Below are 26,644 nucleotides of genomic sequence, written 5' to 3' on the forward strand. Positions count from 1 at the left end.
GTCAGGCAGCATCTGTGGAGAGAAGGAATAGGTGACGTTTCAGACAGGACCCTTCTGCAGACCTGACAGTCAGGGGAAAGGGAAACGAGATATAGATGGTGATGTAGAGAGATATAGAACAAATGAATGGCAGAGAGGCAAAAAAAGGAACAAAGATAAACAAAACAGGCCATTGTTAGCTGTTTGTTAGTTGAGAACGAGAAGCTGGTGTGACTTAGCTGGGGGAAGGATGGAGACTCTCTTAGGCTCCCTGATGCTGCATACCATTACCTCACCTTTTCAAATGTGCACTGCCTTTGTACTCTGCCTTTCAAAGACATTTTTCAACATCTGCCAGCTCTTTGTCCATCTACACTACTCCGAAGCCCTCTCTGCAACCCTGCTTCAAAAGCTGTCAAAGGATACAGCAAGATATAGATTACTTACAAATATAGGCAGAGAAATGACAATTGGAGATTAATCCAAACAAGCTTAATACTTTGGTAGGTCAAATATCAAAGGAAAGTGAACAGTTAAAGGCAAGACCATTAAAAGTATTGATGTACAGAGGAACAGGTCATTCTCATTGAATCTGCCAAGTTAACTCATCTGCTCAGTTTTCAGAAAGTCACGATGCATCTTTTTAGGACTTTGGTTAGACTGCATTAGGAGTATTGTGTGCAGATTTGGTCGCCCCATTGCAGGACGGGTGTGGAGGCTTTGGAGAGGGTGCAGAGGAGGTTTACCAGAATGCTACTTGGATTAGAGTGCATTAGCCAGAGAGAGAGGCTAACCCCTTATTCTTAATCTGTGGCCCCTGGTTCTGCACTCCCCCAATATCGGGAACATGTGTCCTGCCTCTAGCATGTCCAAACCCTTAATAATTTTATCTGTTTCAATAACATTCCCTCTCATCCTTCTAAATTCTAGAGTATACAAGTCCATCCACTCCATTCTCTTAGCATATGACAGTCCCGCCATCCCGGGAATTAACCTTGTAAACCTCAATAGCAAGAACTCCCTCAATAGCAAGAATGTCCATCCTCAAATTAGGGGACAAAACTGCGCAATACTCCAGGGGTGGTCTCACTAGAGCCTTGTACAACTGCAGAAGGACCTCTTTGTTTCTCTAGAGAGTCAGAGGTTGAGGGGAGATCTGATTAAGATATATAAAATGATGAGAGGCATGGATAGGGTAGACAGTCAGAACTTAGGGTGGAAATGTCAAAGACTGAGGTAGGTACTATCACAACATTTGGATAGGTACATGGATAGGATACATTTAGAGGGATATGGGCCAAATGGAGGCAGGTGGGACTAGTGTAGATGGGGCATATTGGTTGGCGTGGACAAGCTGGGACAAAGGCCTGTGTCCAGGATATATGACTATGAGAATCCAGGGTGACTTGGACAGCTTGGGGAAGTGGGAAAATGCATGGCAGATGCAGTTTAATGTGGATTAATGTGAGGTTATTCACTGTGGTAGCAAAAACAGGAAGAAAGTTTACTATCTAAATGTGTCGTTGGGAAAAGGGGAAGTACAACGAGATTTGGGGGGGGGGGGGGGGGGGGGGGGGGTATCTTGTTCATCAGTCTATGAAAGTAAGCATGTAGGTACAGCAGGCAGTGAAGAAAGAAAATGGCATGGTGGCCTTCAAAACAAGAGGAGTTGAGTATACACCAAAATACTATCTTGGAAACTTTCCAATCATGTTTTAGGGCCCACCACTGCACAGTCTGTCTTGTTGAAGGTACATAATGAGCTACTGCTCACCGTTGACTCCGGCGACTGTGCAATCCTGCTCCTTCTCGACCTCAGCGCAGCATTTGATACAGTGGACCACACCATCCTAATTGACCGTCTCAGGTACGGGGTTGGTATTGATGGTACTTTCCTGAGCTGGTTCGTCTCCTACCTCAAAGGAGATGAAAGGAGTTTCTCTATTAACATAGGCAACTCCTTCTCCTACCCAGCTAGCCTCTGCTGTGGGGTTCCATAAGGTTCCATCCTTGGCCCCATTCTCTTCTCCCTGTATATGCTCCCCTTAGGCCAAGTTATTCAAAGGCATGGCATTTCCTTCCATAGCTACGCAGACGATACACAACTCTATCTCACCCTGAAGCTCAAAAAACAATCAAATCTGCCTCGAGGGTATAAAGTGTTGGATGGCCCAGAACTTCCTCCAACTAAACGAGAGTAAGTCTGAGGTCATCCTTCTCGGCCCCTCGGAGTCAATCAAAATGATAGCAGGCACCCTTGGAAGCCTTACCCCACTACTCAAACCTCACGTCAAAAACCTTGGCGTGATATTTGACTCAGCTTTGAAATTTGACAAACAAGTCAATGCCATGGTAAAAGCTAGCTTCTTCCGGACGATAGCTAAAATAAAACAATTCCTCCAGTTTGATGACCTCAAAAAAATCATCCACACATTTATCTCCTCCCGCCTAGATTACTGCAACTCCCTCTATACTGGCATCAGCCAATCTTCCCTGTCCCACCTGCAACTGGTCCAAAACGCTGCAGCGAGACTCCTGATGGGCACCCGAAAATGGGACCACATCACCCCGATCCTGGCCTCTCTCCACTGGCTTCCGGTGCGGTTCCGAATAAATTTCAAGATCCTTCTTTATGTTTACAAAGCCCTCAATGGGCCTGCCCCCACCTACATCAAAAGTCTGCTTACCTACCACACCACCTCCAGCCCCTCAGATCGGCCGACTTGGGGTTACTGAACATCCCGCGGTCTAGGCATAAGCTCAGGGGCGACCGCGCCTTTGCGGTTGCAGCTCCTAGACTGTGGAACAGCATCCCCCTTCCCATCAGAACTGCCCCCTCCATCGACTCTTTTAAGTCGAGACTTAAAATTCATCTTTACTCTCAAGCCTTTCTTGACGTTCTCTGATGGAGGACTATATGTATGTATTTATGTATGTACTTAATCCATGAACCACTGTTATATAACGCTAGTACCTCCACCAATTGTAAAGCATTGGCCGACGAGAGTTGTTTTTTTAAATGTGCTATAGAAATAAAAGTGACTTGACTTGACAGCGACTTGAGTATAGGAGCAAAGAGGTCCTTCTGCAGTTGTACAAGGCCACACCTGGAGTATTGTGCAGTTTTGGCCCCTAATTTGAGGATGGACATTCTTGCTATTGAGGGAGTGCAGCGTAGGTTTACAAGGTTAATTCCCGGGATGGCGGGACTGTCATATGCTAAGAGAATGGAGCGGATGGACTTGTATACCCTGGAATTTAGAAGGATGAGAGGATATCTTATTGAAACATATAAGATTATTAAGGGTTTGGACACGCTAGAGGCAGAAAACATGTTCCCGATATTGGGGGAGTCCAGAACCAGGGGCCACAGATTAAGAATAAGGAGTAAGCCATTTAGAACAGAGATGAGGAAACACTTTTTCCACACAGAGAGTTGTGAGTCTGTGGAATTCTCTGTCTCAGAGGGCAGTGTAAGCCCGTTCTCTGGATACTTTCAAGAGAGAGCTAGATAGGGCTCCTATAGATAGCGGAGTTAGGGGATATGGGGAGAAGGCAGGAACGGGGTACTGATTGTGGATGATCAGCCATTGAATAGCCTACTCCTGCACCTATTGTTCATTGACTATCTATGAGCACAGGTTTAAGATGAGAGGGACAAAGATTAAAAGAGATGTGTGTGGCAAGTTTATTTTCCAACATAGGATGGTGGGTGCCCTGGGCCCTAAGATCCCGTAGCACCTCAAGATCCGTCTGCTCAACAATGCTGCTAATAATCCCAGCCCTTCCAGTTACACCATGTATATTGAGTCACACATCCTGAGACTAATTCCAGGAAATCTTCACTGTACCTAGCCAAAACGCTTACCAATCTTCCTTGGTACAGGGGCCAGAATTGGACAATAACTTGCCTAATTTCCAACTAAGAATAGATACAATACCCACTGGGAATATTGCTGCCTTTCCTCCATTTATAAATAACACCAGGATTCTCTTGCGTCTCTTCACAAGCCTTTTACATCAGTCCAGGGAATCTAAAGTTTAAAACAAAGGTAGGCACAAAATGCTGGAGTAGCTCAGCGGGTCAGGCAACATCTCTGGAGAACATGGATAAGTAACATAGAAACATAGAAAATAGGTGCAGGAATAGGCCATTCGGCCCTTCGAGCCTGCACTGCCATTCAATATGATCATGGCTGATCATCCAACTCAGTATCCTGTACCTGCCTTCTCTCCATACCCCCTGATCCCTGTAGCCACAAGGGCCACATCAAACTCCCTCTTAAATATAGCCAATGAACTGGCCTCAACTACCTTCTGCGGGAGAGAATTCCAGAGATTCGCCACTCTCTGTGTGAAAAAAGTTTTCCTCATTTCGGTCCTAAAAGATTTCCCCTTTATCCTTAAACTGTGACCCCTCGTTCTGGACTTCCCCAACATCGGGAACAATCTTCCTGCATCTAGCCTGTCCATCCCCTTAAGAATTTTGTAAGTTTCTATAAGATCCCCCCTCAATCTTCTAAATTCTAACGAGTACAAACCGAGTCTATCCAGTCTTTCTTCATATGAAAGACCTGACATCCCAGGAATCAGTCTGGTGAACCTTCTCTGTACTCCCTCTATGGTAAGAATGTCTTTCCTCAGATTAGGAGACCAAAACTGTACGCAATACTCCAGGTGTGGTCTCACCAAGACCCTGTACAACTGCAGTAGAACCTCCCTGCTCCTATACTCAAATCCTTTTGCTATGAATGCTAACACACCATTTGCCTTCTTCACTGCCTGCTGCACCTGCATGCCTATTTTTAATGACTGGTGTACCATGACACCCAGGTCTCGTTGCATCTCCCCCTATCCTAATCGGCCACCATTCAGATAATAACATTTTGGATCATTCTGACGCTTCTTCAGGATCCAAGTCTAAAACTTTACCTTTCCTTTTTCTCCAGCGATACTGCCTGACCAGCTGAGTTACTCCATCCCGAAGTATCTATCTTTGGTATAAACCAGCATCTGCAGTCTTTGTTTTTAAAGTTGGAAATGTCTAACTACTATTCAAGGTTTTAACCCACTTATCCTTTTCTACTGTGGCCTTATTACAAAATAGTCTTTTAAAAAATGGCCATACACTTCAAAACAGGATGGATGGGCTGGTTATTTCATTTCCTCGGCCTCACTGTAATAACTTAGGCTTTTCCAAAAGCTTTTCTGCAGCCCAGAACAAAAGTCTGTGTTTTATACGAACTGCAGAGAGACCTTGCCTGCAAGTGGAGAGACCACTAGGGCGAACACTAAATTCTTTGTGACCTTGTGACTCTGTGAGCATGTAACAAAGCTCACATGCTCGCTGTATTCTCAGGCTATGATCCACAAATCAGATTTATTACAAAATACAAGAGTTGTGTATTTTGATGTAATTACAGGACAGATATCGTCCCTTTTGCATAGCAGACCCATTGCCTGAGATGGACACAAGAATGCTGGAGTAACTCAGCAGGACAGGCAGCATCACTGGAGAGAAGGAATGGGTGATGTTTCGGGTCGAAACCCTTTACAAAGTCTAGTTTGGAAACAGGCCCTTCAGCCCACCATGACTATGCCACCCAGTTTATCTTTTTACACAAGTTGTATATCCTACACTACCCAACACACACCTAGGGACAATTTACACCAAGCCAATTAACCTACAAACATATACGAGAGTTGGAGTAAATGCCAGTTGGAAGAGTGGGCTGAAAGATGGCAGATGGAGTTTAATGCTGATAAGTGTGAGGTGCTACATCTTGGCAGGACAAATCAAAATAGGACGTACATGGTAAATGGTAGGGAATTGAAGAATGTAGGTGAACAGAGGGATCTGGGAATAACTGTGCACAGTTCCCTGAAAGTGTAATCTCATGTAGATAGGGTGGTAAAGAAAGCTTTTGGTGTGCTGGCCTTTATAAATCAGAGCATTGAGTATAGAAGTTGGGATGTAATGTTAAAATTGTACAAGGCATTGGTGAGGCCAATTCTGGAGTATGGTGTACAATTTTGGTCGCCTAATTATAGGAAGGATGTCAACAAAATAGAGAGAGTACAGAGGAGATTTACTAGAATGTTGCCTGGGTTTCAGCAACTAAGTTACAGAGAAAGGTTGAACAAGTTAGGGCTTTATTCTTTGGAGCGCAGAAGGTTAAGGGGGGACTTGATAGAGGTTTTTAAAATGAAGAGAGGGATAGACAGAGTTGACGTGGAAAAGCTTTTCCCACTGAGAGTAGGGGACATGACATGAGAATTAAGGGACTGAAGTTTAGGGGTAACATGAGGGGGAACTTCTTTACTCAGAGAGTGGTAGCTGTGTAGAATGAACTTCCAGTGAAGGTGGTGGAGGCAGGTTCGTTTTTTATCATTTAAAAATAAATTGGATAGTTATATGGATGGGAAGGGAATGGAGGGTTATGGTCTGAGCGCAGGTATATGGGACTAGGGGAGATTATGTGTTCAGCACGGACTAGAAGGGTCGAGATGGCCTGTTTCTGTGCTGTAATTGTTATATGGTTATATGGTTATTATATGGTTAAACCAAAGATTTCAGAGAAAACCCACGCAGGTCACGGGGAGAACGTACAAAACTCAGTATGAACCCGGGTCTCAGGCGTTGTACAGCAGCAACTCTACCACCACTGTGCAGCCCTTACCTCAAACCTGCCCTCTTGTCCTAGACAAGCCACCATGGGAAAAAGTTTTAAACTATCTACCTGATCAATTTTCGTTGTTAATGTATATATCTCTATCAGACTCCTCCAGTGGGTGGCCGTTCTACATTCTCACCACCCTCTGAGTAAAGATCACCCCTCCCCATCCTCCCCTCCCAGGAAATTCCACTCCGAGCATGTATACCACATATCAGCGTCAGTGATATGTACGCAGTATCTGGAATTCACGGCCCAAGTGTGACTTTGCTAGATAGTGAGTTTGGTGGAAGCAGCAATTGCTGGTTACATCCCTTTAACTTAGGATAACCATTGGATTTCCTCTCAGACCTGTTTCCCAAAGAAAACAGTATTGAGAAGTTCCGTCCTTCCTGGTATAACTCCCAAATCTGGAATGTGTGCGTGTCTGTGTGTACAATTGTGTACAGTTTTGGTCTCCTAATTTGAGGAAGGACTTCCTTGTGATTGAAGCAGTGCAGCATAGGTTCACGAGATTGATCCGTGGGATGGCGAGACTGTCATCTGAGGAAAGATTGAAAAGACTAGGATTGTATTCACTGGAGTTCTGAAGGATATCTTATAGAAACATAAAATTATAAAAGGACTGGACAGGCTAGATGCAGGAAAAATGTTATCAAATTTGGGCGAGTCCAGAACCAAGGGCCACAGTCTTAGAATAAAGGGGAAGTCATTTAAGACTGAGGTGAGAAAAAACTTTTTCACCCAGAGAGTCGTGAATTTATGGAATTCCTGCCACAGAGGGCAGTGGAGGCCAAGTACTGGATGGATTTAAGAGAGAGTTCGATAAAGCTCAAGGGGCTAGTGGAGTCCAGGGATATGGGGAGAAGGCAGGCACGGGTTATTGATTGGGGACGATCAGCATGATCACAATGAATGGCGGTGCTGGCTCGAAGGGCCGAATGGCCTCCTCCTGCACCTAATTTCTGTGTGTGTGTGTGTGTGTGTGTGTGTGTGTGTGTGTGTGTGTGTGTGTGTGTGTGTGTGTGTGTGTGTGTGTGTGTGTGTGTGTGTGTGTGTGTGTGTGTGTGTGTGTGTGTGTGTGTGTGTGTGTGTGTGTGTGTGTGTGTGTGTGTGTGTGTGTGTGTGTGTGTGTGTGACACGAGGAAAGAACTGCGGTGGCTGGTTTAAATCGAAGGTAGGCACAAATAGCGGAGCAACTCAGCAGGACAGGCAGCATCTCTGGATAGAAGGAATGGGAGACATTTCGGGTCGAGACAATTCTTCGTATTTACAGTGCCCTCCATAACCATATAACCATATAACAATTACAGCACGGAAACAGGCCATCTCGGCCCTACAAATCCGTGCCGAACAACTTTTTTTCCCCTTAGTCCCACCTGCCTGCACTCATACCATAACCCTCCATTCCCTTCTCATCCATATGCCTATTTATTTTTAAATGATACCAATGAACCTGCCTCCACCACTTCCACTGGAAGCTCATTCCACACCGCTACCACTCTCTGAGTAAAGAAACGGATGACACGAAGCTGGGGGGCAGTGTTAGCTGTGAGGGGGATGCTAGGAGGCTGCAAGGTGACTTGGATAGGTTGGGTGAGTGGGCAAATGCATGGCAGATGCAGTATAATGTGGATAAATGTGGGGTTATCCACTTTGGTGGCAAAAACAGGAAAGTGGACTATAATCTGAATGGTGGCCGATTAGGAAAAGGGGAGATGCAACGAGACCTGGGTGTCATGGTACACCAGTCATTGAAAGGAGGAATGCAGGTGCAGCAGGCAGTGAAGAAAGCAAATGGTATATTAGCATTCATAGCAAAAGGATTTGAGTATAAGAGCAGGGAGGTTCTACTGCAGTTGTACAGGGTCTTGGTGAGACCACACCTGAAGTATTGCGTACAGTTTTGGTCTCCCAATCTGAGGAAAGACATTCTTGCCATAGAGGGAGTACAGAGAAGGTTCACCAGACTGATTCCTGGGATGGCAGGACTTTCATATGAAGAAAGACTGGATAGATTCGGCTTGTACACGCTGGAATTCAGAAGATTGAGGGGGGATCTATAGAAACTTACAAAAATTCTTAAGGGGTTAGACAGGCTAGATGCAGGAAGATTATTCCCGATGTTGGGGAAGTCCAGAACTAGGAGTCACAGTTTAAGGATAAGAGGGAAATCTTTTAGGACCAAGATGAGAAAATCATTTTTTACACAGTGGTGAATCTGTGGAATTCTCTGCCACAGAAGGTAGCTGAGGCCAGTTAATTGGCTATATTTAAGAGGGAGTTAGATGTGGCCCTTGTGGCTAAAGGGATCAGAGGAGGGTATGGAGAGAAGGCAGGGATGGGGTACTGAGTTGGATGATTAGCCATGATCATATCGAATGGTGGTGCAGGCTCGAAGGGCCGAATGGCCTACTCCTGCACCTATTTTCTATGTTTCTATGTTTGGGACAAAGACCCATCATTTATTTATTTGCCTCTGTACTCAACAATTTGAGATTTGTAATAGAAAAAATCACGTGATTAAAGTGCACATTGTCAGATTTTAATAAAGGGTATTTTTTTATACATTTTGGTTTCACAACGTAGAGTTAATCCAGCCTTTTGTGTCTATCTTTAATTTAGTTTAGTTGAGTTTGGAGATGCAGCCTAGAAATAAGCCCTTCAGCCCATCATGTCCATGCCGACCAACGAGCATCCATACTCTAGTTTCATCTCATACATCAGGGACAATTTCAAAAGCCAATTAACCTACAAACCCGCATGTCTTTAGAGTGTGGGAGGAATCCGAAACATCCGGAGAAACAGCACGGAAACAAGCCCTTCAGCCCAGCGAGTCCGCACCGACCAGCGATCACAGTACACTGGCACGCTCCTGCACACCAGGGACAATTTACAATTTTGTTTGAACCAAAGCCGATTAACCTATAAAGCTGTACGTCTTTGGAATGTGGGAGGAAACCGGAACACGCGGAGAAACCCATGTGGGTCACGGGGTGAACGCACAAACTATGTACAGACAGCACGCGTAGCCAGGCTTGAACCCGGATCTCTGGAGCTGTGAACATTGTCAGGCAGCAACTGGACAGCTGCGTCACCGTGCCGACCTTAGGCTAAGACCAGACTTTTCAGAGACTTTGAAGTTGCAAGATTGGACTCGTGTATAGTGCCATTTGTCTGGATGGCGTGCAGAACAAGCATGTCACTGTGTTTGAATACACATGACAATAAATACAGCGCTGAACCATTGACCTCATGATCTTTAAGGGAACAATCTGGTCTCAAAAGGGAATTGTTCAGATCCATAGGCATTCAAAGTGAATAGTTGGCTGGGGCAAAGGCATTATTTGAGCCAATGAAGACCAATCTAGACAGTCTCTGGGCCAGAACCAATGTGAAGGCCCAAATGGTTGACCTCAGTGTGGTTGATCAGCCATGATCACAGTGAATGGCGGTGCTGGCTCAAAGGGTCGAATAGCCTACTCCTGCACCTATTGCCTATTTCACAATTCAGAGTGTTTCTCCATTATTATACCCTTTAAAGGGAACTCCATTATCTTCCCTCTTCTGACCTTGATCTAACTTTCGGCCATTACTCAGAGTAGCATTACGTTTTGATATCGAGGAATCACGTAGGCATCGGCAAACCCAGTTCATTTTCCCAAGAGATTTTATACAAATGTAACAGACTCTGCTTTCCCATATCACAACTTATTTTTAAAGTAATTTAGTTCAGGGGTGCAGCACGGAAACAGGCCCTACAGCCCACTGAGTCCGCACCGGTCCGTAATCTCCATACACTAACACTATCCTACACACTAAGCACAATTCCCAATTTTCCCAAAGCCAATTAACCTACAATTAACAGCTGAATGTCGTTGGAGTGTGGGAGTAATCCGGAGCACCCGGAGGAAACCGAGCGAACATACAAACTCCGTACAGACAATGCCCGTAGTCAGGAACGAACCCGGGTCCCTGGCGCTGTAAGGCAGCAACTCTACTGCGGCGACACCATGCTGCCCTAATTTTAATTATTACTAGACCAAGTACGGACCAGTTGGGCCCCGTCCCCCAATGAAATATTCCACCACTGACCCATAGCCCCCAACTGTGCAGACGCGGCTGAGGGGTTCCCTTTGTGACACCAGAGATCCCCGTTGTGATGCAAGTCACGGCAATCCTTCCCAACTGCGCCTCGCCATCCCTCTTTCCACCCTATCCTCCATTGCCTCTCATCCTCCAGCACTCCCCCAGTCCCACTCTTCCTCCCCTCCCCCACTCACCTCTCCGTCCCTCTCCTTGGTTACTCCATCCCTCCCTCCCTAAACCCTCTCCCCTCCCTACCCCCCTCCCCTATCTCCCTTCTCCCCCCCTCCTCACCTCCCCCCTCTCCCACCCCCCACTCTCCCTCCTCACCTCCCCCACTGCCTTTCTCTCCCTCTATCCCCCCCTCATCCCCTCTATCTCTCCCCCTCCCCAATCTCCCTCCTCACCTCCCCCACTTTCCCTTCCCTCCCCCCTCCATACCCCCTCGATCCCCTTGCTCCTCCACTCCCTCCTATCCTACCGCCCCACAATGAAATTCACGATGTTTTTTTTAAATGAAACATCCCCCCTATCCCACACCCCCACCACAATGAAAATCGCAATATTTCACTAAAATAGCATAAACACAATGTTAGCTGTTAATGAAAACGGAATTTGATTAAAACTGAGTTGTTTTGAAAATCGCGATTTTTAAATGTAAATGAGATTCGGGATCCCATTGTAACGTCATTGTGACGTTGAACGCTGCCGACGGTGAGGGCTTGTGGAAAAGTGGTTTGAAAAGTGATTTTTGTAAAGTTTAAAATGTCAATAACTTGTAAAATATAGCATCAATCCGAACGAAACCTGTCCCTTTTACATCCCAGGAATATGGCGAGTAAGATGGGCCAAAAAATGTAGCGCTATCATGTACCATTTTGGCAGGGTTTTAGAATATCACGCACACGAACGTATACATTCAATCAAACAAATAAAATGATAGATTTAGTAATATATAGATTACAACAATTCATCAGAACCAAAGGATTAATTCATAGTGTCATAAATCATACAGCAAGGAAACCTGGGCCCAACTTGTCCATGCTGGGCTATCTATGCTAACCCCATTTGCCCACATTTAACCTATATCCCTCTAAACATTTCCTATCCAGGTTCAGATGGACTTAAACCCAAGGTCTAACGCATCCTAACCCAAGGGGCTTTGAACAATGATATTTCTATTCCAGATGGCAGCACTTTATTGCTTCTAAAAATTATGTCTACCAAATGATTATTTTTTCATTTATTTTTAAGGCTGTAGCTATCTCCCGCAAATGCCATCATTTGTAGATACAAAAAACTGGAGTAACTTCGCGGGTCAGACAGCATTTCTGTGGGAAAGGAATGTGGCGTTTCGCCTCGAGACCCTTTTTCAGACGCTTCTTCAGTCTGAAGAAGGATCTCAAGCAGAAACGTCCATATTACTTTTACCCCAGAGATGCTGTCTGAACCTCTGAGTTATTCCAGCTTTTTGTGTTTATCTTCAGTTTAAACCGGCATCTGCAGTTCTTTCCTACACAAATGCTATAATTTGTTGTCCTAATCTATTGGTAAGGGGTTATTGAGCTCCATTCATTGCTCCCCTCCTGTTGAAGATGCTCCCACAGCGCTGTTGGGAGAGAATTCCAGTTTAGGTTTATTATTGGCGCATATTCAACATTCTATGAAAAGTTTTGTTTTGTATGCGACCTAACTAAATCAGATGCACACAACCAAGTCAAACTCGAGTGCAATAGGCAAGAGCAAAGGGGAAGAAGGGAAGTGCAGAATACACTTCTCAGCATTGTAGAGCATGGTATCGAATCAGTTCCATTGACAAAGTCCAATGTTCTCAATGCAATGTACTGCCTTACAGCGCCAGAGACCCCGGTTCTATCCTGACTACCGGTGCTCGTCTGCATGGAGTTTGCACGTTCTCCCCTGGATTGCTGTAATGCAACCCAAAGTCTATGGTGATGAAGGGGTGCTGATATATTTCAAACCCATGGTGGTGAGAAACTCGTCTCGGGTTTCCCCACTGATGGCAAAATCACCTTTATACATTCTACCGCCATTTAGATGACGAGATATTGTAGGTTTGTTCAAAAAGAAAAAGAAAAAGAACAATATGCAAATTTAGAAAGCTGAAATCAGCCAAGACCCTTGAGGAATATAAAGGGTGAGCTGAAATGCCCTTGATAAATAGGATGAAGGGGAATTCTAAAGCTGGAGTAATGGGGTTAGGAGGGAGAGATAGATCAGCCATCATTTTATGGTGGAGCAGACTTGATGGGCCGAATGGCCCAATTCTGCTCCTATCACTTAGAAACATAGAAACATAGAAATTAGGTGCAGGAGTAGGCCATTCGGCCCTTCGATACTGCACCGCCATTCAATATGATCATGGCTGATCATCCAACTCAGTATCCCGTACCTGCCTTCTCTCCATAACCTCTGATCCCCTTGGCCACAAGGGCCACATCTAACTCCCTCATAAATATAGCTGCAATTTTGTAGTGAGGGAATCGGCAAGTCCAAAGGTGGAAGGTGCATACACAAAGGGACTATAAATGCTGGTTTACAAAAATAGACACAAAGTGTTGCAGAAACTCAATGGGCCAGGCAGCATCTCTAGAGGACATGAATAGGTGAAGAGTCCAAGATGAAACATTGCTGATTTACATCCTCCAGAGATGCTGCCTGACCCACTGAGTTATTCCAGCACAATGCCCAAAGGGAGGAGTTTAAGCATAGACTCAGAAGAAGAGGACAAGGTTCTTAATGAGTAGTTTGCATCAGTAATCACCAAGGAGGATGTGGATGATTGTGAGATAAGGGAGGTTTGTTGATTTTCTAGAACATATTAGTATTAAGAAGGTGCTGGTGTCTTGAAAAGATTCAGATTAAGGTGAGAGGGGTAAAGTATAAAGGAGATTTGAGGGCAAGATTTTTTTTTAAAACAGAGAAGAAAAAGGCCAAGGGCCACAACGAGGCAGCCTGGAAGGTGAGAACGTTGTTCCTCAGCATATGGAGCGGTCTGTTCACGAGTTTGACAATAGCGAGGAAGAAGCTATTCTTGGCAGAAACAGATACGACAGCTTCATTTAAGAGGCATGTAGTAAATATGTGAACAGAAAAAGACCAGAAGATGCTGATCATGTGCAGGCAGGTGGCTTTGTTTATTTTGGCAGCATGATGGGCTGAAGGGCCTGATCCTGTGCTGTACTGTTTTACTCCCGTAGGTTAGCTCTTCCAGTTTAGATATGTAAGAAGGAACTGCAGATGCTGGTTTACACCAAAGATGGATACAAAAACTTATGTCTGAAGAAGGGTCTTGACCCAAAACGTCACCTATTCCTTTCCTCCATATATGCTGCCTGCCTGCTGAGTTCCTCTAGCTTATTTTGTCTATCTTTCAATTTAGTTTAGAGATACAGCGCGGAAACAGGTCCTTAGACCCACTGAGTCCGTGCTGACCAAATATCCCAGCACACATTATCCTGGAGTATAGGAGGAAACCAGAGCACCCAGAGAAAACCCACGCAGGTCACGGGGAGAACATACAAACTCCGTACAGCCAGCACCCGTAGTCAGGATCGAACCCGGGTCTCTGGCTCTGTAAGGCAGCAACTCTACCGCTGTCCCACCATGCCTTCAGAATCCAGTCTCCAGATATTTGAGAGGACTTTGCAGGATTGACCAGGGAATGACTTTACATCCAAATTCCTTGCCAAAGTCGATCAGCATTCAGATTTCCCACAGCAAAATAATTCCCTCGTATGTCGAGAAGTAACCAGCTCCCACAAACCCCATCTCCCTCTCCACTGACTTGTAGAGAAATTACCAGAAAACAAATCAAGTGAATACTATTCTAGCCCAATGTGTCGTTTGTGTCCACAACTCAGCCACAATTAGGTCAATTCACAGTCACGACAGAGCCAAAAATACATGTGCAATTAAACAATAATGGTCAGTCAACATCCAAAGTGGACACAGGTCCATGAGAAAAGGAGAACGACTGCTTTAATGCAAAAATCCCAATAATTTAAAAAACCATAAAATGCGAAAAGGCAAACACAGAATATGATAAGCATCTGCAGACCAAACATAAACAAGATGCAGTTAATGCCATGGCTAACAGCATAATTAACAGTTCAGGAAACTGAGTGGAGAAAGGGATGTGGGAAGGAAGCAACCAAAACTATAATGACTTAGGAGTTGGCTGATTGTTAAGTGAGTCTTTGCAACAGATTTTACATTGGAAAAGGTTTGAACATGATGTAATGGCTTCGTCCGTATACAGTGAGGGGTATTGATCAATTGTACCAGCTCTCTTGGAGTGGAGGGGAGGGTGGAAAGGATAAGAAGAGTTCTGGTTCTGTCTCTTTCTCCCACCCACTCTATCACATTGCCGCACACATCTCCCACCCACACTATCACATGGAATGCAAACTCTCTCTCTCATGTAAACAGCGCTCTCACACTAGCAACACACATCCCCATTCTCCTAACTTGTCACCATACATAGTCCTGCAATGACTCAGGGCAGAAACACTCACTCTCCCTAGCTCCTTCTCACTCACACACATGTAACCCCCCTCTCTCCCCTTCACACGCACCGCCTTTCTTCCTCACAGACTTCTTCCTCTCTCACAAACACCTCCCCCTCTCTCACACACACAGAAACAGACAGATCCTCTCTCTCTCTCACAGACAGACAAACCCCACTCCCCCTCCCTCCCTCCCTCTCTCTCACACAGAACATCTCTCTCACAAACAGACAGACCCTCTATCCTTCCATCTCTCTCACTCCCACAGAGGGCCCCATCTCTCCCACATAGACAAGAACATAACGCTTCTCTCCCTCCCCTCCCCCGCACACAATGGCGATCTCCCCGTGCCATGTTCCAGCAGAGCGGCTGAAGATGCTGCCGACCTTCAATCCCCGGCACGGGTCACCGTCGGGCTGGCCGGTCACGGAGCTGGGAGAGGGAGAGGGAGAGGTTGCAGGGAGAGGGAGAGGGAGAGGGAGCAGGGAGCAGGGAGAGGGGGGGGGGGAGGGAGGAGGGAGCAGGGAGCAGGGAGAGGGAGAGGGGAGCGGGAGAGGGAGAGGGAGAGGGAGCAGGGAGCAGGGAGAGGGAGAGGGTAGCGGGAGAGGGAGAGGGAGAGGGAGAGGGAGAGAGGGAGAGGGAGAGAGGGAGAGGGAGAGGGAGCAGGGGGAGAGCAGGAGAGAGGGAGAGGGAGCAGGAGAGGGAGCAGGGAGGGGAGAGGGAGAGGGGAGGAGGGAGAGGGAGAGGGAGAGAGAGGGAGGGAGGGGGGGGGGGGGGGGGGGGAGTGGGGGGGGGGGGGAGAGGGGATGGGGGGGGGGAGAGGGAGAGGGGAGAGAGAGGAGCAGGGAGAGGGAGAGGGAGAGGGAGAGGGAGCAGGGAGAGGGAGAGGGAGAGGGAGAGGGGAGAGGGAGCAGAGGGAGCAGGGAGAGGGTAGGGAGAGGGTTAGCGGAGAGAGGGAGAGGGAGAGGGAGAGGGAGCAGGGAGAGGAGGGGAGCAGGGAGAGGGGTAGCGGCGCCCATGTGTACCTGGCTGTGTAGCAGCGCTCCACTACCGCCCGCTAACTCAGTCCGGGCTGGGCAGCGGCTCCAGCGGCTCCTGCCCGCGGGCGCGGACGCACCGTTACACGGGGACGGGAAGCGTCGCAGCCCGGCCCACAGCACGGGGGGGGGGGGGGGGGGGGGGGGGTAGAGGGAGAGGAGGGGAGGGGGGGAGAGAGGGAGGGAGGGAGGGGGGGGGGAGAGAGAGAGTGGGACAGGGAGGGGTGGATTTGATGGGAGGGGGATAGACGGAGACAGTGACCAGTGAAGGGCAGTGATTGAGGGGCGGTGCGGGATAAGGGGTCCGGCCGGGTGCGGGGCTGTCTCGGTGGGCCGTGGAAGGGGGGACGGGCTTCGTCTCCGCTCAGTCCCCGGCTCCGCCTTTGTAATATCCCTGCGTTGAAACCGACAACAAAGGACCCCCGTCCCCCGCCGTGCACCCACCTCCCGCCGGCCCCCGGCCCCCCGGCCCCGGGCATGGGAGGGATCTGCAGCCGCCCCAGGGCTCCGGGTCTCTCCGCCAGGGAGCAGTCACCAGGCTACGAGCTCCGAGCCCGTCCCCAGCGCAACGCCGCCGCTCATCGCAACACCACTCACACGCACATTCACATACATACACAGCTCTCTCGCAACGCTTCCTCACACACAGCACCGGTGCATTAAACGTTATGTGTAAGAAAAAACTGCAGATGCTGGTTTAAACTGAAGACATAAACACTAAAAGCTGGAGCAACTCAGCGGGACAGGCAGCATCTCGAGAGAGAGAGAGAGAAGGGTTGCGTGGCGTTTCGGGTCGAGACCCTTCTTCAGACTTGATGCTGCTGCCTGTCCCGCTGAGTTACTCCAGCTTGTTGTGTCTATCTTCGCATTCAACGTTATATTTACCTACCTTTAACAGCAAGAGATCAGCCACACCGCTTGTACACACCATGCCGCGGCCACCGTGTCGGCATTACGCCATCCGCTGTGCATGCGTTTGCTAACATCACATCCATCACACCCCAAACTGTGCATGCACTAGCAAACCTGTTCAAACACATCACCGCAACGCGACCGCGTCACTCTGCATCCCATCCACAGGCAGGGACATGTGCGGACGTTTACAATTGCATTCTGATGGACAGTGGATAAAACTACAATAGGAACGAGACTAAGTGGGACCTTTGGTCCCTGTCACACTGGGTGGGGGGTGAGGGATTACGTGAAGAACCCGTCCAGCACGCATGCGCGTAATACTTCAAAGCAGCGGTGTGGAATCACAGAAAGACACAATAATTGAAATAAATATAGTAAAGAAAAGGAGAACTTAAATATAAGTTGATCTCTATAATTGAGGGTGGAAGTGGAGGGCACGTAATCCCTCATCGTAACTCCTCATAAAATACAGATCAAACTTCGAACTGGTAAGTTCTCGTTTAATCTTACTATTTTACTTCGGAGTCACGTGAGTGACTACGTGAAGATTTTAAAGCTCTGTGATTTCAAACCGTGTAACAGTTCATACTTCACTTGCTGCCGAAGTCATTTGAGGGAGGAAGTGTGTTATCGTGATCAGCCATGATCTGTTTGTAAAAACAATAATGGTGTTATTTAAACAATAACAAAGCAAAATGCTCCCCAGGGCTTAATTTATATATTTGCAGATTCTAATACATTTTTGCAAACGATACAGGTTCTGCCAGCGGCTTGTTATAAACATTTTTGGAAAGTTTTTCTCCCAAGACCACCACGCTTTTCTCCCTAGCCAGGATGTGGTCCATAGGCACGTCCATCCTCTTAGCCGCCGATGTGGATGCTGCCCTGGTGGAGTGAGATGTATACACGTTAGTATTTACTCCAGCAGCTCCCAGTACCTGCTAAAGCCATCTTGAGATAGTTTGGCTCGTCACCAGACCATGAGGTTTCTTGTGGCTGACGCATAAGGCTTTTCCTCTCCCTTGGGGATTTCTTGTTGTGTCGATGTAATTCAATAAGTGGGTCATGACACATAACCGTGGTTCAGGTGGGGATGCCCGGAATTCCATGACTGGACCTGATGTTCCTGGTCTGCTCTGTTTGACCAGCCTCTGAATGGTAAATGAGACACGGTCTGGTGTTATAACCATATTGTCCAATCGTAGTAGATGGAGGGACTGGACTCTTTGTGCTGAGACAAGTGCCATCAGCATGACCGTCTTCAGGGTTAGCTGTTCCAGGGTGAGGGACCTGCCTGGTGACCATCCCCTAGGGTATGTCAGGACCACACTGACATCCCAGATTTGGGTGTACCTAGGTCTGGGGGATTAGAGTTGAATATGCCTCTCATGAGTTTGATCACCAGCGGTTGGGACCCTATGGCTTGTTGTCCTGGTGCCTGGTGCCAGTAGGCTGACAGAGCACTTCTGGCTGTATTAATGGTGCTGTAGGTGAGTCCTTCATTGTGGTGAAGGCCAGCCAGGAACTCCAGTACATTGGTTATTGTAGTAGTTGGATATGTAATTCCTGTATTCGAACAGTATCTTTCCCACTTCTTGATGTTCGACAAGTATTGTTTCCTTGTGGACATGCGGTGGGATGCTGTCATCGTGTTGATAGTGCTGTCTGACCATCCCAGGCCCAGCAGTGGCCTTTTCAAAATCTGCAAACCCAGTAGTTTGATTTTATCGTGGCATGGGTGGCTTATGCCTGATATCGGGTGAGTTAATAAGTCTGGTCTACTGGGTAAGTCATTGGGGTTTCGATGACCATGTCAAGGACCACTGGGAACCATGGCTGTGTAGGCCAGTCGGGTACTATAAAAATACCTGAAGCAGAGTCCATCTGTATTTTGCGTAGTACCCGACTAATGAGGCCGTAGTACCTGATTGATGAGGTAGAAAGAGGGGAGAAAACATAGAGATTAGACCCCCCCCCCACCAGTTCAGCGAGAATGTATCCATTGCCGCTGGCTCAAGGTCGGGTTCCCATGCGACATACATCGGTATGTGGTGATTCAATCGGAATACAAAGAAATCGATATCTGGTGTTCCATATTGCTTTGTAATTTCAGCAAATACTTTGGTTTAATATGTCTGCCACAGTATTTAGCTCACCTGGTAGGTAAGTTGCTGATAGTCAAATATGTTTGACGACATACCATTACCAAAAAATTTGTTAATCAAATTTGTCACATGATATCAATTTTATTCCGCCCATGTGGTTTAGTATCTGAGATTTCCAGCTTTAACGTGACTCCAAATATCCGCCTTGCTGTCACATGCCTAAAGAATCCCTTCGTTTAGTTACGGCTCTGGTTACCATGGAGTTACACCAACAGGCCTATTATCTCCAATCACAACATTCCTTGAGGAGGCCTCTTCTAATCTGTAATCTTGTGCTCCCTGACAACCTCTGACATATTTGGTGGAATACAATCTTCCTCACGCTATCGTATATAACATGCAAGTTCACTGTGCTTATTCGCATGCAGGCAGGCTATAATTATAGTTTTTGGGGACACTACCAAATATAACACTTACGGATGTATGTACTTTGAAACTTTGCACAGTTCTTGTTTGGCACTTCTTTTTTTACCCTGAATAATGTTTATTTTGATTTGTTTTAATCCACTTCAAAGGTAAACCCACTTACTTTTTGTGAAGATAAAGTTTAGTCCTTTTGAAAAAAGACACAAAATGTTGGAGTAACTAGGCGGATCAGGCAGCATCTCTGGACATGGATAGGGACCCTTCCTCAGACCCGAAACATTGCCTATCCATGTTCTCCAGCGATTTTGCCTGGTTCATCCAGCACTTTGTGCCCTTTTTTTATGTAAACCAGCATCTGCATTTCCTTGTGACTCCAAATGAAGTCCATTACCTCTTCCACAGGTGACCTCATACAAAAAAACATTGTTTGGAAAGAGCCCGGGCCGTCATTAACCAAAATATTCATCTCATCGGCATTACTGAGTTAAGGTAACAGCTCACCACTTGTCAATGGGAACACAAGGAACTGCAGACACTGGGATCTTGGGCAAACCACAAAGTGCTGGAGTAACTCAGCGGGCCAGGCATCAGGCCTGAGGAGGAAGGTGAACTGGGGTAATGCCTCCAGTGCCTTCAAGGTCGGCTGCAGGGGGCGCTCCCGGGGCACAAGTTGGCCAACGGGGAGAGGAGAGGGATGTTGGTTCGTGGGAACTGCTCCAGTATATCGTGCGTGTGGGCCAACTGGACCTTGGACTTTGAATGATGGCACCAAAAATGTCAGCGCCCGCATGTGTAATATATGCAAAGAGAATTTCACTGTGCAGTTACATATTTGACAAATAAAGAACCAATGGCTATTGACCATCTGTGGAGGGGATAGACAAGGGATATCTCAGGAGAGACCCTTCTCCAGACTCATTGCGGTGGTGGGTTGAAAGCTGGAAAAGAGGCAGGGGCCTGACAATGTCTGGTGAGTGATAGGTGGATACAGTTGAGGGGGGATTTAATAAACAGAAGGTTTGACATGTGAGGAAGACAAAAGAGTGACAGAAGGGAACTAAAATGAGGCGAGGAGACAAATGGATGTCAGGTCTGAAGAAGGGATTCCAGAGATGCTGCCTGACCCACTGAATTACTCCAGCTTTTTGTGTCTATCTTCGGTTTAAACCAGCATCTGCTGTTCCTTCCTACACACTAGATGTCAGGTAAATTCAGTTTGGTTTAGTTTATTCTCACGTGTACTGAGGTACAATGAAAAGCTTTTGCTGCGTGCTATCCAGTCAGCAGAAAGACAATACATGATAACAATTGAGCCATTTACTGTGCATAGATACATGATAAGGGAATAACATTTAGTGCAAGGTAAAGCCAGCTAAGTCCGATCAAGGATAGTCTGAGGGTCACCATATGAGGTAGATAGTAATTCGGCACAGCTCACTGGTTGTGTTAGGATGGTTCAGTTGCCTGATAACAGCTGGAAAGTGGAACTGTCCCTGAATCTTGAGGTGTGCATTTTCATACTTCTATACCTTTTGCCGATGGGAGAAGGGAAGGATATAGATGGAAGGGGGTGGGAGAAAGGGACGGGAGATGGGCAGAGATGGGCGTGCACTGAGGTGGGAGGGACACAGGAAAGAGAGAGGAGGACGGGAGATTGACACAAAATACTGGAGTAGCCCAGCGGGCCAGGCAGTATCTGTGGAGAGAAGGAATGGGCGACCTTTCGGGTCGAGACCCGTCTTCATACTGAGAGTCAGGGGAGAGGGAGACACAGAGACAAGGAAGGGTAGGTCAAGAAAAATGGAGAATAGATCATTGTTAGCCATTGGAAGGTGATGACGAAACATACAGAGATAAAATGTGAATGAGGGGAGTCAGACTGGTGGGAGAACTAGCATGGGGGAGGGATGGAGAGAGAGGGAAAGCAAGGGCTATTTGAAGTTAGAGACGTCAATGTTCATACTGCTGGGGGTGTAAACTGCGCAAGCAAAATATGAGATGTTGTTCCTCCAATTTGCGTTGGGCCTCACTCTGACAATGGAGGAGGTCCAGAACAGAAAGGTCAGTGTGGGAATGGGAGGGGGAGTTAAAGTGTTTAGCAATCGGCAGATCAGGTAGGTTTAGGCGGACTGAGCGGAGTTGATCGCCGAGCCTGCGCTTGGTCTCGCCCAGCAAGGAAGGGAGGCTAAGATGAGTAATAGATGCTTAGTTTACTAGCAACAACTGCCACATAAATGAATAATGAGACTGGAGCTTAGAGAACATCTGTGCTAAGCTGATGTTGGCTATGAATTTAACTCATCACCTCTGGTCCTTGATGTTAAAGCTTCATTTTCATGACGCTATTCCTCAGCGAGAGGCTTCAGCCATGCTGAATATCACTCAGATGGTAAATGTGCAGACCAGGACTTGACTGAGCAATGACTTGTATGGTTTATATTTTCCCCAGGTTATGAATGCTCGATTTATGGACACCCCATTGACACGAGTGAGTGTATTGGGTGAGTTTCGAGGTGGATGGCGATGGATATACGAGTTGTTACAGAGCTGCAGGCATGTTCTGCTGGGTGGGACTGCGCCTCCTCACCCACTGCCAGGGGCTGGCTGGAGAGGGACAGAGCTGGGAGCCCTGGGCAGACTCACTCACTCACTCACACACCGCGTCGGTGAGGACAGCTGGCGGCCGCTCTTCCCGCATCTGCTCGCTCTCCGTCACAGATGCTGTTTCTCTGACCTTCTCCCATGCTGATTCTGTTCATTTCTGACTTACAATCAGTTTGGGTTACAATCTGTTCACAGAAACATGACCCTGTCATAATCTGGGGACTGAAGTAGGAGTCTGAACAAGGGTTCAGACACAAAACCCATAAGGCTGTCAGGGGTTATGGGGAGATGGCAAGAGAATGGGGTTGAGAGGGAAAGATAGATCAGCCATGACTGAATGGCGGAGTAGACTCGATAGGCCAAATGCCCTAATGCTGCTCCAATTACTAAAGAACTTATGAACATGAACGTCATCTATTCTTTTACTCCAGAGATGCTGCCTGACCCGCTGAGTTACTTCAGCATTTTGGGTCTATCTTCATTGTGAAGCAACATCTGCAGTTGATTGCTACACGTTTTCAAAGCCAGTCTTGTTGTGTGATTAGTTGGATTGAAAGTGGACCTGGGTGTTGTGATGTGTGTGTACGCTGTGCCCAATAGGTGGGATGGAGGCAGCACAATATTGTGACCGTAACGCCAGTACTTATATATTGATGTCAGGAAATGGACAAGAGATGGAACCAAAGATCTTTATTCATATACCATCCGGTAGACAGGTGTTTTCAACATGTGCCAACATTACGGCACGGTGACACGGTGGCACACCAATAGAGCTACTGCCTCACAGCACCAGAGACCCAGGTTTGATCCTGCCTACGGATGCTGTCTGTACGGAGTTTGTACCTTCTCCCTGTGACCTGCATGTGTTTTCTCCAACATCCTCTGTTTCCTCCCCCACTCCAAAGACGTCCATGTTTGTAGGTTAATTGGCTGGATATGAGTGTGAAATGTCCCTAGTGTTTGTAGGGTAGTGTTAATGTACGGTGATCACTAGTTGGTGTGGACTCAGTGGGCAGATGGGCCTGTTTCCACGGTCTATAAGGTCGTAAGGAATAGGCGTAGAATTAGGCCATTCGGCCCATCAAGTATCCCATTCAATCATGGCTGATCTATCTCTCCCTCCTAACCCCATTCTCCTGCCTTCTCCCCATAACCTCTGACACCTGTACTAATCAAGAATTTATCTATCTCTGCCTTAAAAATATCCACTGACATGGCCAGTATCTCTAAACTAAACTAAACTAAATTCTGGTGGCACAGCGGTGCAGCTGGTGGAGCTGCAGCCTTCCATTGCCAGAGAAACTTACCTTGGACATTATTTGTGTAGGGCTCACAGAGGTTTGATGGTTCTCTATTGTCACGTGTACACTGCACAGTGAAATTCTTTTTGCACAGCTCACACACGCACGAGTCACCATATTTTGGTACCATTCACAAATAAAACGTCCACGTTGATGTTTGCAAGTGTCACGGTGGCCACTGTGATCTCACACACTGTTTCTGTTCATTCCTGTCCTAGTTTGCACGTTCTCTCTGAGACCGCGTCAAATTCCTCTGCGTGCTCCGGCTTCCTCCCACATCCAAAACGTGTGCGGGTTTGTAGGTTATTTGACTTCTGTAAAATTGCCCCAAGTGTGCAGGGAATGGATGCAAACGTGGGATAACGTAGAACTAATGCGAACAGGTGATCGACGGTCGCCTCGACTCGATGGGTCAAAGGGCCGGTTCCCATGTTGTATCTTTCAATCAATCAATCACCCACCAGGTGTCTCTCCCTGGTTAACCAAACCAACTTGAGGTCCCTGTTTTTATAGAGGTTAGACACAAAAATCTGGAGTAACTCAGGCTGTAAGTGGGTTAAATTGAACCAAGCATTTGGCACGGACAGGAAATTGTGCAGCATTGGGTGGGATAGATAAATACAAGACTGCAAAAACATTTTGTGTTTATGTGCACAGATAATACATGCTAAGGTTGGTGAGATTGGACAGGATCAGTTACATAGGAAATATGTTGTAGTTGTAATAACTGTAAATGGGCAGGAATGCTGCAATTCTCAAGATAATCTAGAAATTCAATTGCGTAACATAGAAACATAGAAAATAGGTGCAGGAGTAGGCCATTCGGCCCTTCGAGCCTGCACCGCCATTCAATAAGATCATGGCTGATCATCCAACTCAGTATCCCGTACCTGCCTTCTCTCCATACCCCCGATCCCCTTAGCCACAAGGGCCACATCTAACTCCCTCTTAGATATAGCCAATGAACTGGCCTCAACTACCTTCTATGGCAAAGAATTCCAGAGATTCACCACTCTCTGTGTGAAAAATGTTTTTCTCATCTCGGTCCTAAAAGACTTCCCCCTTATAACATATAACATATAACATATAACAATTACAGCACGGAAACAGGCCATCTCGACCCTTCTAGTCCGTGCCGAACACATATTCTCCCCTAGTCCCATATACCTGCGCTCAGACCATAACCTTCCATTCCCTTCCCGTCCATATAACTATCCAAGTATACAACTTATCCATAAACTGTGACCCCTAGTTCTGGACTTCCCCAACATCGGGAACAATCTTCCTGCATCTAGCCTGTCCAACCTCTTAAGAATTTTGTATGTTTCTATAAGATCCCCTCTCAATCTTTTAAATTCTAGCAAGTACAAGCTGAGTCTATCCAGTCTTTCTTCATATGAAAGTCCTGACATCCCAGGAATCAGTCTGGTGAACCTTCTCTGTACTCCCTTTATGGCAAGAATGTCTTTCCTCAGATTAGGAGACCAAAACTGTACGCAATACTTCAGGTGTGGTCTCACCAAGGCCCTGTACAACTGCAGTAGAACCTCCCTGCTCCTATACTGAAAACATTGCATAATTTGAAAATCATATTATTTTATAGTGATGACCGCAACTGGGCATAACCAGGCAACTTCCCATCTGTTTGAAGAGTGAACTGAAGTCTCGTCGGTGAGAGTACTTGTGATTGTCTGAAGAAGGGTCTCTACCCAAAAAGTCACCTATTCCTTCTATCCAGAGATGCTGCCTGTCCTGCTGAGTTATTCCAGCTGTTTGTGTCTATCTTTGGTGTAAACCAACAACTGCAGTTCCACCCACACATCCTTCGTTATTAACCTCTGTTTATTTTCATCAATTTGCCAGGCATCCCTTTTAAAATTTTAATTATGCGATAAATGCCTGCCTCCTAAAAACCACGTCCTTATCAGCATGTTTACTAATGTATAATGAATAGAGCCAGCTAAATAAACGCTGAGTTTCTGCTGATACTGACCGCCCTGCCAGTCACGGTCATCTTCGGTCTTAAAATAATTCTCAATGGCCTTGTCTCATTTATATTTTAGATGTTATTTGTGGGCATCTGTTCAACTGTCTAATTTGTTTGTATCCATCATCCAATTTGACCTTCATACTTTGTTCTTCAACATTTTTTTGTTATCACAAATTAGATACACGAACAAGCATAACATTCATTTCCCATATGTTGATGAACAGCTTACATGGAGATGAGGGAGATAAGGTAATGTCCACCAGGGCATCGGAAATATCCTCGTTCTTCAGGGAACGGGGATTCCCCTCCGCCACCATAGATGAGGCTCGCACCAGGGTCTCATCCATACCACGCAACACTGCTCTCTCTCCCCATCCCCGCACTCGCAACAAGGGCAGAGTCCCCCTGGTCCTCACCTTTCACCCCACCAGCCGGCAAATACAACACATGATCCTCCGCCATTTCCGCCACCTCCAACGTGACCCCACCACTCGCCACATCTTCCCATCTCCCCCTATGTCTGCCTTCCGCAAAGACCGCTCCCTCCGCAACTATAACCATATAACCATATAACAATTACAGCACGGAAACAGGCCATCTCGGCCCTACAAGTCCGTGCCAAACAACTTGTTTTCCCTTAGCCCCACCTGCCTGCACTCATACCATAACCCTCCATTCCCTTCTCATCCATATGCCTATCCAATTTATTTTTAAATGATAACAGTGAACCTGCCTCCACCACTTCCACTGGAAGCTCATTCCACACCGCCACCACTCTCTGAGTAAAGAAGTCCCCCCTCATATTACCCCTAAACTTCTGTCCCTTAATTCTGAAGTCATGTCCTCTTGTTTGAATCTTCCCTATTCTCAAAGGGAAAAGCTTGTCCACATCAACTCTGTCTATCCCTCTCATCCCTTGTAAATTCTCTCCCGTACCACCCCCTCCCCGGGCACTTTCCGTTGCAACCGCAAGAAATGCAACACCTGTCCCTTCACCT

General features: G+C 46.7%; 1 protein-coding gene across 2 annotated transcripts in view; it reads right to left on the bottom strand.

Moving 5' to 3' along the window:
• The window catches only part of LOC129712455 (CMP-N-acetylneuraminate-beta-galactosamide-alpha-2,3-sialyltransferase 4-like), a 154,754-nt gene extending 137,334 nt beyond the window's left edge, over nucleotides 1-17,420 (bottom strand). Inside the window, exon 1 of one of the 2 annotated variants that reach the window (XM_055660905.1) lies at nucleotides 17,195-17,420. The gene's annotated coding sequence lies outside the window, so the exon portion shown is untranslated. The remainder of the gene's footprint in view (nucleotides 1-17,194) is intronic. The other variant, XM_055660904.1, reaches the window with a different exon arrangement.
• Nucleotides 17,421-26,644: the final 9,224 nt, after the last annotated feature.

This window comes from Leucoraja erinacea, chromosome 32 (assembly GCF_028641065.1).
Source record: "Leucoraja erinacea ecotype New England chromosome 32, Leri_hhj_1, whole genome shotgun sequence".
Classification (NCBI taxonomy): domain Eukaryota; kingdom Metazoa; phylum Chordata; class Chondrichthyes; order Rajiformes; family Rajidae; genus Leucoraja; species Leucoraja erinaceus.